Raw genomic sequence first — 14,644 nt, 5'->3', positions numbered from 1 at the left:
CAAAATCTGCCATTCTAGTCCTACATTGCCCGTCCAGCTAAGGAATTGTGTTTTCCTCAATTTAAACCCCGCATAGACCATAAGATTGGGAAGAAATGGAGCAGACTTAATTCGATCGCTACTGGAACGTGTCGCGACAGTAGCGCTCGACGGTCCCACGCTGACCATTGGCTCGTTTACTTTGTGTGTCGATAAGTTTTTCTACCTTTTTGTTTTGTAACCCACCGGTGCGCCGGGTTGTTTCGATATTTATTACACTTGAAATGATGCCGTTTTACAGTTCGGCGGAATCGATGTCCGCACGACCACGCCCATGTCGTGACAATAAAAGGGGGGGCAGATGAGGCTGTTGCGTTTGGCGTTGTTGATTTTGTCCGGTTTGTCGCAAGATTCACCAAACATTTTTTCGAAAAAGATTTGAATTTTATGCTTCATTCATATAGGACTCAATGGAAATAAAATAGTTTTAAAAACTGCAGAATATACCTTTAATAAGTAAAAATAATTGTAACAATAGTTAGAGTCATTTCAAAATCTAATTTTGAAAATATTTATAAGAATGCTCGGATGATTGATACAATGACCAGGCTATGGTCTGGCTTGTTTCTTAAGCTTAGCAAAAATCTTCTAAAAAAATGTTAACATTTACTTATTATTTAAAGGACTTATTGTATACATCGTTGCAAATAGAATCTTCATTCGTCGTTTCATAGAACGAAACGACCATTTCTATCGCTGTATCAGCTACATCCTGTTGAACGCAGGATTTGATGCCAAGCATGATAATCATTCACCCATCAATGGAACGAAAGCCAAAGCAATCAGTTCCCGAAGTGCTGAATGGAACGTTTCTGCCCTGATCTTCTCAGCTGTCCTTCAATCGTGACCGTTTCGACCGAATGATCGATCGATCGAGACATGTTGTTTTTTTTTCGTTGGTTAATATCACGATCAACATACGAAATCTCGCAAAGCGGTTTGTACTGGCGACATTTGGAAATGGGTTGAACTGAATACGACGGCTCTTATCAGGGGCACAAAATGCGGCTGAAACGGAACAACACGTAACTATTTTGTCTAATGATAACACACTCGGTGCCTTAACAAACGCTTGACAATGGGAGGAGTAAGCTAGGAAACAGTTTTTTTTCAACACCGTTTGGATGCTGTACGATCTACTATAAGGCGGAATGGATTAAACGACCGGGCTTGTTGAACTACTCACTCTGCCACGATGCCTGGAACGGGCTGCGACTTCTGGTTGTCTCTGTTGTCCAGCGCAAACAGACGTAGCGAGCTACTGATTGGATGACGGGTGGGTGCCAGCAATCCGGTATGTACACCTCGTACACGTGTGGAGTATGGGTGATCGCGATCGTGTGTTTGTGCTTGTGTGGGGATGGTTTAACCTTCATATCCATAACCACTTGGTGATGGTTAACATTTGCTCGTAACTAAAACCAACTGTTCGGCAAAGCCACTGTGAATAAAAGTGTCCTTATGATTTCTTATGTTCGTTTTAAAACATATTTTTATTCATCTATATTTACCTTCAATTTGAAACATTACGCACGATAACCTGATAGCAATCTATTGATCAGAAAAATGACAAACTTTCAGCAAGAAACGTTATCCGGATTTCATCATATAATCATATATATTGGTGTCTTTCCTACGGTTTATTATGAACCCTTTTCTTCCAATGACTTACGCCGAGTTTGTGGCGAGCGTATACACAACGGTTAACCGGTTTCGTTCGGCCCATACTCGGCACTCGTTGCGGATGCTGATGTTTGGAGCCGGCGAACGATCGAACTGCCCGCGAACGGAACAGTTGACGGCAGGTTCAGTGTGTTTGTCGATCGTGTTGGCTACAGTCGGTCTGCACGACGTTTGTCGGTTACATGCGCTAGAATCGGTACGACGTCCAAGGATCGCCGCGATCGTGTGTTTCGTGCGCAAAGCTCTACGCTCCTCTACTGCTGTTCCGGACGGTGTGACAATTGGAAAGTGATGCACTTATTTGTGGAGAAAAAAAAAATGTGTAAACGGTGAAAGATCGAGTAAGTTGTTTTGAAATGGAAATATAATTTCATCTAATTGAATGTGCGGTGATAAATGTGAAACATTCCGGTTAGTATTTTTTCATTTGTGGTGACACTAGTCTGAAAGCAAAATATTCAATGCTGTGGGTGAGATATGTGTTGCTAAAATAACTCTAAAACTTCCACCGCAACATTAGAAATACCCACTGTGAACAATAAAGCGGAAAAACAAAAACGTACAGAAAACATGTGCTCAATCGCATTGCTGGCCAAATGTTGACCCAAGTGATTAGCGTTAAATTAGCGGGTGAAATCAGAGCGATACCGGGTGAATGGATAAGCGCGAAATGCGTCTGCTTTTCCGCTTCCGCACTGGGCTGCGGTATGCGCTGTGGAGTGTAACGGTTTGGTGCCCTGGCCAGCACATGGAGACGCACTGTGACTGTGTATGGCACAGGCGTTTCGATGGCACAGTGCTGTGCTGTGCGTCCCATTTGAATGTGATAAAAGCAGCAGCTAATCATGGATTTGTGTACCGGATGAGTTGGCGTGGTTGGTGGAAATGGTTAAACTCTGCAGAAGAAATAATCGTGCAATATTAAGGATTTGTTCGCAAGTGGACAAAATGCAGTGCAATTGAAAAGTTTGTGAAGAAATAATAACGAAACCATACGGAACATCTGGTGAAACTGACAAAATACACCACCGAAGAAAACAAAAAACTTCAACGCGCGGTATATGCAAAATAAGCGACGAACCTGCCCAAGTCACCTTGATGACCGCCGTCAGCGCGCTGTTTTTGGAGCAAACTTTTGTTTGCTGATCCGAGGAATTCCGTTTAATAGATTAAAGTGACTGTGCTTATGTGTGTAAGTGTGTGTGTGTGTGTACGTATTGAAAATGTGTGATAATTAATTTGAGTGGCAGTTCTGCCACTCGATTGGATTTGGATCATGCTGGATGGTAAAACGATAGAGCCAGCACCAATTAGAGTGCTGTTTGCACGTTGGTGATGAAAATCATGGCAGAAATCGAAGCATCATTGTGAACTTTATACACTGCTGACATCATTCACCTCAATGTAATCACTGGCCAATGGGCCTGTGCGAGTGTTTGTATGTGCGTGAGTGTGCAGACGGGAGTGTTATAAAAGATGGGGTTTTTTTGGTACATCAATCATTATCATGAGCGCTATTTTATTCGCATATATAAGTGATTTGTGTTTGCCCATCGACAAAAGGTTGTACAAATTCCAAACGGTTCTAGAAATGGTTTTGCGCTCAACCTTCACAACTTCATAGACACCTTTGTACCGGGCCCATAGTTCGCATTGTGCCAAACCGTATGCATGCAACAGTTTGTCCTCCCGCTGATTTTCCATGCCTGGGATGCTTTCGCTTATCCGCTGTCGCTTGAATAGTCCCTATTGCTGGCGGCCGTACATGATGGAATTCTTCAGATGCTTTACAACACATACGCGACAACACACGCGGCTCTCATCGTAAAAAGGGCTGCACGCGGGGAAGAATAGCGCGTAAGCTTGCTAACGCAACATGAGGCTCGTTGCATTGTTGCTATCAGTGCATGGTGCTGCTGCCGTTGCTTTGGCCAGTGCAATGCAACAAGGCACCGGGCTCGTATCAGCCATCATCAGTATTAACATCAAGATAGGGACAAGAATCGAGTACCTCCACTGGTACGCTACTCGTTCGCCTAGGGATGGATAGACCTTTCCAGTGAAGAAAGCAGCGGAAAGAAACATAGCCTCGCAACCGTTGCATTAGGAAACGGGAATTCGATTGGTTGCGATTCGATAAGCTTCCTGCTGTGACCCGATTATCTGCTACAAGGCCCATCATTGGGTGGGTACAGTGCAGTACTGTACCGTCTGCCTGTGTTTGGACTGTTACTAGATAATATTAACCGTCTGCATGAGTGACATCGCCAAACATTGGACCTTTGTTTTTGCTAAGTTGAGCTTGATAGGAAATTATTGCTAAAATCGCAAAACAAAAAATTAGTCCCACAAAAGTCCAAGAATATTTGTTCAATTAAAAAATGTCTCCTTTCTTATTCTTATGATCCTAACGCTTATTGGCATTGAACAGGAAATGGCCCTCTTTATAATTTCACTAAAAACAGCAAGTAATAATAATCGTTCGCATTCGAACCCAGTAGTAAAGATCGCCTAGCAGGGGGGCGCTACGAACGATCGGACATTATAAATGCGACAAGCAAATCGCAAACCATTCACCACTAAGCTCTTTGACCCTTTGGAAGGGGGGGAGCATTGGGAAGAAAACACGCAAACGAAACGGGAGCACCAATCGAACACAAACGAAATATAAAATCTTTCAAAAACCCGATTGTACCACTCCGTTTAGCGACAAGTATCTAGATCGATACAGTAACGGCAGGAATGCATGTTGATGAAAATAAGCCAGCAAAACGATTGAAACCGATGCAGCATCCTGCAAGAGCAACGGCAGCAAAACAAACGTAAAACCATACTCATAAGGCACGCCCGATCCTGCAGGGAAGGATGAAGACAAACACGCTCGCACAATGATCGTACATTCGCAGTTGGCCTTCTCCACGATATCTCCCGGTCGCATCATCACAATCCTCTGCCCGATCCCGCCGAATCGATCCTTGTCGGAGAACAATGTCTTGTTCAAGATTTCTATATTGTCAACATAATATTTGAAAATTGTGTCCCTGCCCAGTAACTCTTGCCGTTGGAAATGTTCCCCCCCCCATCTGCCGAACGTAACGCTCCGTGTGTTGGGGCGTGTGACATTATGGAGAGGGGAGAGTGTTTTGGGAGCAGACGGAAGGAAAGCATCCCGTTTTGCCGGGACATGGGTTTGATATTTTGCTATTTTATTCCGACCGAATGCCAACCCACTTTCGCCGTATCAAGGCGAATGCGACGGTGCCTGCCGGGAATGTCGCCGGAACATTTTCGGCGCCCGGTTACGATCTGCTGTCTGCCGGTGGGTTGCTAAAGCAAAAGGTGTATGCCGTGCGAATGTGTGTCGTTTTATTTTTATTGCGCTTGTCTTAATTTCTTCGATGTTTGCATCCTGCTGCAGAAGCGCAGAAGCTGTTGCTCCTTACCGCCTGCCACGGAGTGCAGTTTGGTGCCGTGCGATGTTGGGTGTGCTATTGCTGTTTGAGTTTGTTTTGTATTTTTTTTTTGTTTGTTTCTTTCCCACTCCCCTATATACCAAAAGAGCATATTGGTGCTGAGAGTTATGCATTAAACGTTAGCTTCCAACGCCGAGAAGGTTATCAGGGAGTGAAAATAGAGAAAACTAAAAAGGACAAAAACAAGCTGCATGTTTTACTGCACCGCACAACAACGCCGGACGGCAAGCGGGTTGCGAACACCGGCCGGGAAGATGGGAGGCAAAATTTATTTTATTGAAATGGGAGACCGCGAATGATTTCTTTTGTTCTGCACAATCGGTAATATTTCAAGTGCAGGCAGGGAAAAATCAAACAAAACATAGCAGGCCTCCGGTTTGCCGTCTGGCTTTTGGGTGGCATTGTGTGTTGGTGGGTGAGCTGTAATGTTTTACCCTCGGCAGACAGTGTTGTCCTTCTGTTGGGTGATTTGCCGAACAGTAATCTCGGTTGTGTTTCTTTTTGCTCGCTAGTGCTACATTGCTTAGTGCGGTTGATTTTTTCTTTTCTGTTTCTAATATCCATAGGACTTGGTTTTGTATCTTATTTCTTAGAAGCTTCCGTTCGGTAGTGTTTGTCGGGGAGGATTTAAATAATGTGAACGGAAACCGAAATGGCTGGTGTGTGAGTTTCGCACTATAGGATATGGTGCAGTATGAAACGCATCTGGTTACCATTTCATTGCCTTTGTGGTTTGTATGATTTTAGTTGCCTTTACTCTTCCTTACCAAAGAGTTGCTTCTCACCGAGTGGTTTCAGCCTACTGGTAGTAAATATGAAACCACTTGCTTTCAGCAGTGTCATTATGTGCTGTTATAACAACTGTTGAAAAGAACGGCACCAACAAATGGTTTCTTTATAAATTGATCTTATCAGCTCTATTTGATTGTACAATGACATTCTTTGCACAATTTTGCTCATTCTGTTGTTCCTTAACCCATCAGTGGCGCAGTAATTTAATTTATAGAATATATTCACGATTGAGTCAGATCGTATTTTTTTTAAGTGTAATACATTCGCAATGATAATTTACTAAACCATCTTTCTTCACAGTTAATGGGTGGCTGAGTTTGATCTGTTTCGTTCTACGCTTTAATGCTGGAAGCGTCATACATTTAGCTCTTCAATAAAAGGTCACTCGTATCATGAGTCGTTTCTCTTAATTTTCGTAACACTCCAAAAAATAAGGATTTTATGTCGGCTTCTGGCATAAAACTAATATGCAAAGAAATTCTATTCAGTAAATTCAGCTAAATTTGATTTGTACATATTGCCTACAAAGGAAAATAATAGTGCCTCAATTAGCCACGAGCTAGTAGCCTACGATCTGTGAGCTGTGCCTACGAGCCTTAGTAGCCACGAGCTGTAGGGTTACTTGCATAATTTCATATGTCTAATAAATATTGTACATGCGAACATAATATAAATATACGTCTAATTTCGACTTTTTGTAGATTGGGGAATCTTTAAACTGAGATTGAGATTAGTATTACAGAAATCTGAATCCAAATGGTAAACCATTCCATTAGGGACAGTACGGAATGTAGAAACGATTAAAGGCTAGATCAAACCTGTTTCTTCTAAAATAGATAGTTACTCTTATTTTAGTTTAGTTGTTTTATTAACATGTTTAGTCAAAAACAAAATGAATTAATCAATTAGTATTTATTATTCCAATATTAAAATACCGCCACCACAGAACAACCGAGGTATATTGATAGTGGCGCCGGTCTTCGCACGTTAGAATCGACCCAAAATCTTAACCGATCAATCTCTCATTAGTCCCCAAAGACTGACTATCTGGCTACGTGGTTAAAATAAGTCTAGTAAGCCAGAAATGGGCAAGGATGGATAAATACCTAGCGGAGGTTAATCCACTGAAGATATTTAAAACTCTATGGGAATATAAAAACTTTTAATTACGATTAAATAAAATTTGAATGTTTTAACAATTACTACATCTTCGCTGCATCATTAAAATCCCTTCAAATAATCGATTCGATAACGATGCAACATAGTCTATTCTAGAAGAAAAAAGCTGATGCCATCGGTACCTCATAACTTGCAACATTTAATTTTGGAGCTAATTTCGCGAACAAACAATAAACAACGAACCAAATAAATAACCCCGGCACGACCATCTTTTACGCCGCTATAAGGCACAAACCACCATAGCCCAAGACAATGATAACCAATCGGCAGCCATATGTGGGCTAGTGCACGGAACCAAATCCTAGCACCAGTAGCTGCAAATCTTTGCTTATGTCAAACGACACCAATATGCAGCGGTGCTGTACGTGCGACAACGTTGGCCCACCGAGCATTCTACGCCATTTGTTTCAAATGGTGGGAACCGTCCTGCTTGTGAGAAGTTTTATGACGACCTCCGGTTTGTTGTTTTGTGGTGGGACGATAACACGACCATGCTCGAACAGTAGGCATGAGTTCTGGTCACGCGGATGTCACGATAAGCGTCTTCGTTCGATGTGCTGTTTGGATGTGAAACGATCGTTTGGTTTTGTTTATTATTAGATGTTTTGGTTTTTTTTTCTAACACAGATCGGAGTAGCGATCGGGTATGTTTGGTTCGGATGGAAAATGGCCGCTGGGATGAATTTCCGGGTTTAGTTGCTTGAATATGGAAGTATTCATTTAAATACATTTTTTTAAATAATCCCACTTGTATGAGAACTGAACATGGTGATTTATAATATTTCCTTAATTTGAAGAAAGTCTAGTCTTAAATATTTAAAAACTACAGGGACTGCAGTTTGATTAAATATAAGAAATATTTAGGCTATTATATATATTGTAGTTAGAACCCATTGCAAAAAAAAAACGTTTGAAACCGATAAACAAACAAGCTATTAAAGCCGTCGTCGAACACAAATGATAAAGAGATATGTTTCTAATTCTACTAAATGCCCTCTTTCTGAACGATACGAGCCATCAAAAGCATATTAATCATCTGCCGCTCTACGACAATCTAGCCGCATTGTGTCTCATGGTAAAAAGATCTCAGTGGTAGCAGTGCGTAGAAGAATCAAGCCCGAGCTCTTACCAATTCGGTCGCTCCTAGCTTGCAACCGTTTTGATTAGCGACTTCCATCCAAAACCTTTTATATCAAACCTCCCGCTGGCACCGTCCAACGATTTGATATCGAAATTGAAATGTAACCTATTTGTCACACGCTCGCAGCGCGGGATGAATCAAACCACAGCTAGGCAGCAGTCGGTAGTGCGTCGCGTGGTATGATTTCCCGTTGACACTAACGCTTTGTCAACTCGTTCGCGTAGTAGAATCACCCTTTAGGTTTGGAGCAAGCCACGAATAACCTTTTCTTTGCAGCAGCTCAACTGCATAAACATGCTGCCCGCATGTTTTCATGATGCGCTTGTACCGTCTGTTTCGCTACAAACATGCTCCAAATCTGGACCCGTCTGATAGGCGCTGTTTAGCTGAATGATTCAGCTCGCTTCGTGCAGGTTAGCTCGGTACTTGTGCCGCTCGCCCTCACGGGTAAATGGGTGATCTTTGGGCTTACATGATGCTTGTTTGTTTGCGACATGGATTTGGTGGTTTTCGGTGAGCCACGGTTCCGTTTCGGAGGTGCAGTTAAGGTTTTGTGTTTGCTCATTTACATTCGTCAGTGTTCATGTGTTTCGGCGCTTGTTGTTGAGCACGGTTGTAACATGTAAAAGTTCTATTACTAAATGACAATTACACGATAAAAATGATTATATACTGTGAATAGCAGTAATATGGAAATTAATTACAGAAGTAAGTACATAACATTTATTTAAAGGAATAGATTCTAGTGAGCCTTCTACTGAATTTTGCATAAATTAGCCAAGAAATATAAATTTGTTAAGGTCTAGTGGTAAAATTTTGCATACAAGTGATCAATTATAAAGAGCTTTCCATTAAATATATGCCATTGGTTTTACAACAAATTAAATAAGTCAAATTAATCAATCGAAAACTCTAACAACAAACTCTTTCATTCGCAATTTTGCAGTTGTTCAAAATACTCACGCATTTTGTTCCAAACAGCGCTTAACAAATAGATACCTAGCATGTAAACCGATCATTTCCAAATCATCTTATTGCAAACAAATCAGTTTTGTTATAATTGATATATGTATTGTTTCACAGTCTCAAATATTAGTCGATTTGTTTAGATTAAAAAAAAGTTATGTATTGATATTTTAGTTACGCTTTCAACATGAGAATGTCAAAACTTTTCTGCATAAATCGATTCATTGCCCTGCTGCAATATATCTAAAAAAAAATACAAATACAAATAGAAGTTTGTTTCCCATCGAAAACATGCTTTGCATCGTAAAAGTGGCTCATTACCCGGCTACACATTTACAAGCTACACAATACACAGCGCAACAGGACAAGCAAACAAACAGCCTCGTAAAATGGATCATCCCAACCGATTTCAATCGAACACCGATCGTCCGGAGAGAAAAGCTTTTCCTTATTTACGTACCAACAGTGCCGTCCACAGAGTGTGGGCCCAAGCCCAATTTTCCCACCCGCATCACTCTAGCTCGTACTCATTTGTAGGTCAAGAAGCCTAGCCGCACCGCATCGGCCCCTTCCATTCCGATCATCCCAGCCGCGGGCGAAAGGTTGTCATTTACACGCCTCTCGGCAGGGCGAAACACAACGTCAACAAAAAGGGCTTTTCCGTGCGCGTTCCTTGCGCGTTCCGCGATGGGCAGGGTTTTCGTAAAATTTATCGATCCCATTCCGGGCGAACAGTAGACAACTGACAACCCGCACAACGCATTTGCTGACACTAACAAGATCGTTTCCATGTCGCGTCGTTGTCGTTCCGGCGTTGTGCAGTTTCCATGCTGTACGGACACTTCCTTTCGCTTGCTTCTCCCTTTCAGATACCACGGACTGCGTTGTGTTTACTACACTCTTTTTTTTTGCGTGCTTTGTTTGGGATTTGGGGGTTTGGAATCGTTTCATTTGCGCGGATGTGTTTCTTCATGCCGTGCGATGAATCTGCCGTCCGGTGGATGGTAGCGCCCGGTGGCCGCCCGGTGGACTTTTTCCTTTAATGACATCACTTTGTTACGACAACGCCTGGCCAACGGGGGAGCAGGGAAGCGATCCGGTGGGGTCAGGATGCTGGACACGGACACCCTGCGTGCCTAGTGCGATGTATCGACCCCGGGGACGATCATGACGCCGGCACTACACGCAGTTTGCCGGGCGAAGATGTCATTTATTTTGCGCTACCACCTGGGGAGGAAATCCCATCAAGACTGGGCAAGTGGGACCATCACGGGCCGGATTGTAGCATGCGTACCGATCTGTGCCGAGCATGATGTCGCGAAGTGTGTGTGGGAAAAAAAATCTGCTGAACGGGTGGAGTTGAAAAGTGTTCAAACATTAAAATTAAATTGTACCCTAATAGCAAAACCAACTGTGATGATATGCACTGGGAAAATTTTAAAGCAGTGAAATGATGATCTATTTGATAAATTGTTTAAAATATGTTTCATTTTTTCTTTTAGGTACTACAATAATAACACCAACTTCTGTGCCTTAATGTGATGATGTGACAAACTGTTTTTCGATGAAAGTTGATACATGTGATTTGTCGTGCGGTGATTTCGGAAGTGATACAACATTGTTTTTATTACTAATACACAAACCATAGTGATGTGCGTGCAACGGGAGTGTGTCGGATTGTGAGTGAGTGAGTGAGTGAATACGGTTGCTGTCAAAAGATCAGTTGCATCAGCAAACTTCTTCCCTAGCCATCTGCACGACGGCCAAATAAAAACGTTACAAAATGTTTACCAGGTGAGTGATTTATCAATTTAGACACAATTTTATGCTCCATTCTTTGAGAATTTGTTTCAACCAATCAGTTAGCGAGCTTAAACAAAACATTCGTACGGAAGATTCGGTTGGCCTAAAATATGATACAAGCGACGAACCCTTCCAATCTAAACATTCTTTTCCAACACACATCGATTGCGATAAATATTTATGGCTTCACCAGGGAACATTGTTTTAATTAGTAATCTACAACATCATCGCTGCCAGTGATTCTGTGTGTGAGTGTGTAGTTAGTTTTCTGCTTTTGCTTCTGGGAAAGACTCCACACAAATGGAGCCATTTAATTTGCCGTACGATCGAGACGTGATCGTGATGCGTAAGAACAAAAACAAAAAACACTACAAACAAACAGAAAAATAAACATAACAAACCAAATCGAACGATCCGCATGAACGGCAACAGAAGCATGCAAATTAACATTCTCCAAACATAAGCGCCTCGTATAACATTTCGGCGCTTGCCCTGTGGACCCGTTACCGGGGGGAGTGGAGTTTTAGGGACAAGAATCATCATCCCTAGCGTACTACGTTGCTGCTTCGTCTTTTTCCCGTGCGCGTGCAGGGAGACATTTGCTGTGTCGCTCTGTTTCTCTCTTACCCGGTTTTACCGAGTTTCGTTGTAGTTTGTTTCTGACTCACCTCAACAATTGGTCGATCCTTAAATGAGTCTTACACGCGCCACATGTGCGTTCCGGTATTTCAGCTCACGGGTCCGGGAGGATGCTTCGGTTCGATGCCAAGCGAGGATGAACCAGTCTCGTCACCGGTATGGGTATTCATTATAGCTGTTTGGCGTGTGGCAATGATTATAAAAGACCGCCCAAGAGTGAGCTAAGCTAAGCGAACGAACAAGAAACTATGGATGAGATAGTCAATAAATCTTGGTTCGAATTTTAAGTTGTAGAAGAGAGCTATTTTTGATTTGAATATAGTCAATACTATTTAAAACTGAATTAAAACAACACTTCCTCAAACAAACAGTTACAATGTTTAATTAATTTTGAATGAAACTTATTCACCATTAAACAACTAACTCCTTTTTTGGCTGACATCCCTTTAAAATGGTTCGTAAAAAGAGCGATCTAAACGATAAACCCCTTTTGCCACACGAGCAGCCGGGAAGAGACGTGTGATGGGATTAGAGCTAGACCACCACTTAATGTGTGAACAATGGCTAGGTTAATCAAATTTAAGAGCCCACTTTTAGAGCTCATCTGTACCCGAACACCCCAACGCGAACCGCACGTGTGGAGGAAGGTAATTAATTTTATAGGCTTCTGTAAATGTGATCGGTGCGTTTTTCTTCCTACTCTTCTGCGCTACGCTTTCTGCTATGGGGTTGGTATACCTGGGCGAAGGATTAATTCGTCACACACCGTTCGGACCGAGCGATCGCTGTAAATCAACAGACAAGCATTATTGATTTTAGTGAACTCAAGCATCGTCGAGGGCGATCGTTTGATGGAACATTTTATGAGCGTGTTTCGGGTCGGTTTTTTGGGGTTAATGTGGACGAGCGATCTGATTATCGTGGGACACTGTAAGCAATGATTTTCGGCGTTTGACACTTGTAGCCGTTTAGAAAATCATTTAACGGTGGAGGCTATACATTTGTAGAGAAAAACGTGGAAGAAAAAATGTTGTTCATAGTACTAAAAATGCATTAATTTCTTCAAATAATGAGCAAAACAATCATCGATGAATGATAAATAGTATACATTTTGAAATTATATCAATCATATATCATCATTATAGATAATCGATTTTTTTCAAAATTAGTATTAGAGAACAATACTAGAAACCTTAGAAGTTCAAGGAGCGTGTTTGTATTTTAGTTTTATTATAATCACTTCAATGTTTTTGCTTCTAGCAAAACGCTAAGAATTGTGGGACAATTTGGCTACAGTTAACTGTTCAACTGTTAAATAAGCTTACTATTTGACTATAAAAGTATGTCCTTCTCTTATGTACGAAAATGTATCATTTAAGATGGAAAACAACGCCGGTAACTGTTTAAATTTCAACTATTTCATTACAAAAAAATGGGGGAAAATGGAATTTGAGAGTAGTTTCAACCTAGTTTCTATGATTCCAATTGCCTTTTGTGCTATAAATATCCATGTATTATCACTTAAAGAGCGCAGTAACTAATGCAAACAGTCAAAATGAGTACCAAAAGTTTCAGAATTAGATTACATTTATTTAAAATGAGGTGACATAATTTCGAAAAATATATATTAACTGTTGTACACCAAGTATCAGAATAAAAATATAAATTTACATCTTATCACATCCGCTTAAACATATGTTTCACTTTAAAACCGTATATAATTGCAGAAAAGAATGGACAATGATAAACTGGTGTGTAAATGTTTGAAACAAGAACAACAAAAAACCAGCACGTTATGTTTGTCTTTGATTTGGCAAATCTTCTCAAAACAAAAAAAAAACCCACAACAGACCCATCTCCACCAGTGTGCCGCAAAGTTGTTAATGTAATAGATATGTTATCGCGATTCCCATTTAATACATTATGTACGACAGACGGCGCTCTCCTAAGCGCGTGATTTATAATGCTCCCCAGCAACAAAGCGTCCGAAGGGATCGTTGAAGTGTGTACGATGTTGTACTTCTTTTTTGTCTCTCGCCTGCTTTTGGTTGTTATTGTTTTATTGCCACTTTGAAAGCATGTTTTTGGAACTGTTTTAGGCGCCTCTGACAGTTTTTTTTTTGGTGTTGTTGTTTCGTTTGACGTTTAAATGGGGCTAGCTTCTTGTGACGCAGCTAGCCGGTCGCAACGCGAAGCCTTTCCATTTCCCATAGAGACTCTGCAGCTACTTCTGCACGTCCATTGTAGGCACGCGCAATTAGTTGCGCGGTACAGTTCTATCAATCAAACCCAGCTGCGAGCAGTGCGGCGCAAGTCACGGGTGTAGGCTGTAAAAGCTTTTAAGTGTGCACAAGTGTGCTACTACTGACCTGCCTCTCAGACCTGGTGGCTGTGATATTCACGAAAGAATGCTTTTAAGGTAAGCTCTAAAAATAGCTCTATCGAATCGATGGCCAATGGGTAACGAAAGCATAATGTCATAATGTGAGGCACCAGAAGACGTTTGACGTGTTTTTCTGGTGTAATACTATGAGATGGGGCAGGATTGGGCAGCATGCTCAACGGACTCATGGAAGCCACCGCAGGTGGCAATATATTTTGATCCGTGGTTGATCCCCCGGGAGGCTACTAAAATCAATTCGATTAGACGTCTTCCGTGGTGGATGGGGTAGAGAAAGCCATGCCCACCCAGTCGCTCCCTCTCCACCATTCCCTGCATCACAATTGTTTTGTAGTCCTCAATGCGGCACCGCAGAAGTCATCAAGTTTGACGGACAATCAAGGTAGGCTTTTGTGTGGTGTATGCAAAGTTACCGCCTAGAGAAGGCCGCGACTACCAACCAGAGGAGAAATGGGGCAGGCATTGGAACATCGATTAAAACGAATCCATTTCACAGATTGTCAAAGCCGTGTTCGTTTCGTTGTGTTG

This window comes from Anopheles marshallii, chromosome 2 (genome assembly GCF_943734725.1).
Source record: "Anopheles marshallii chromosome 2, idAnoMarsDA_429_01, whole genome shotgun sequence".
NCBI lineage: Eukaryota > Metazoa > Arthropoda > Insecta > Diptera > Culicidae > Anopheles > Anopheles marshallii.
The sequence above is the reverse complement of the archived record's forward strand: the minus strand, read 5'-3'. Positions refer to the sequence as shown.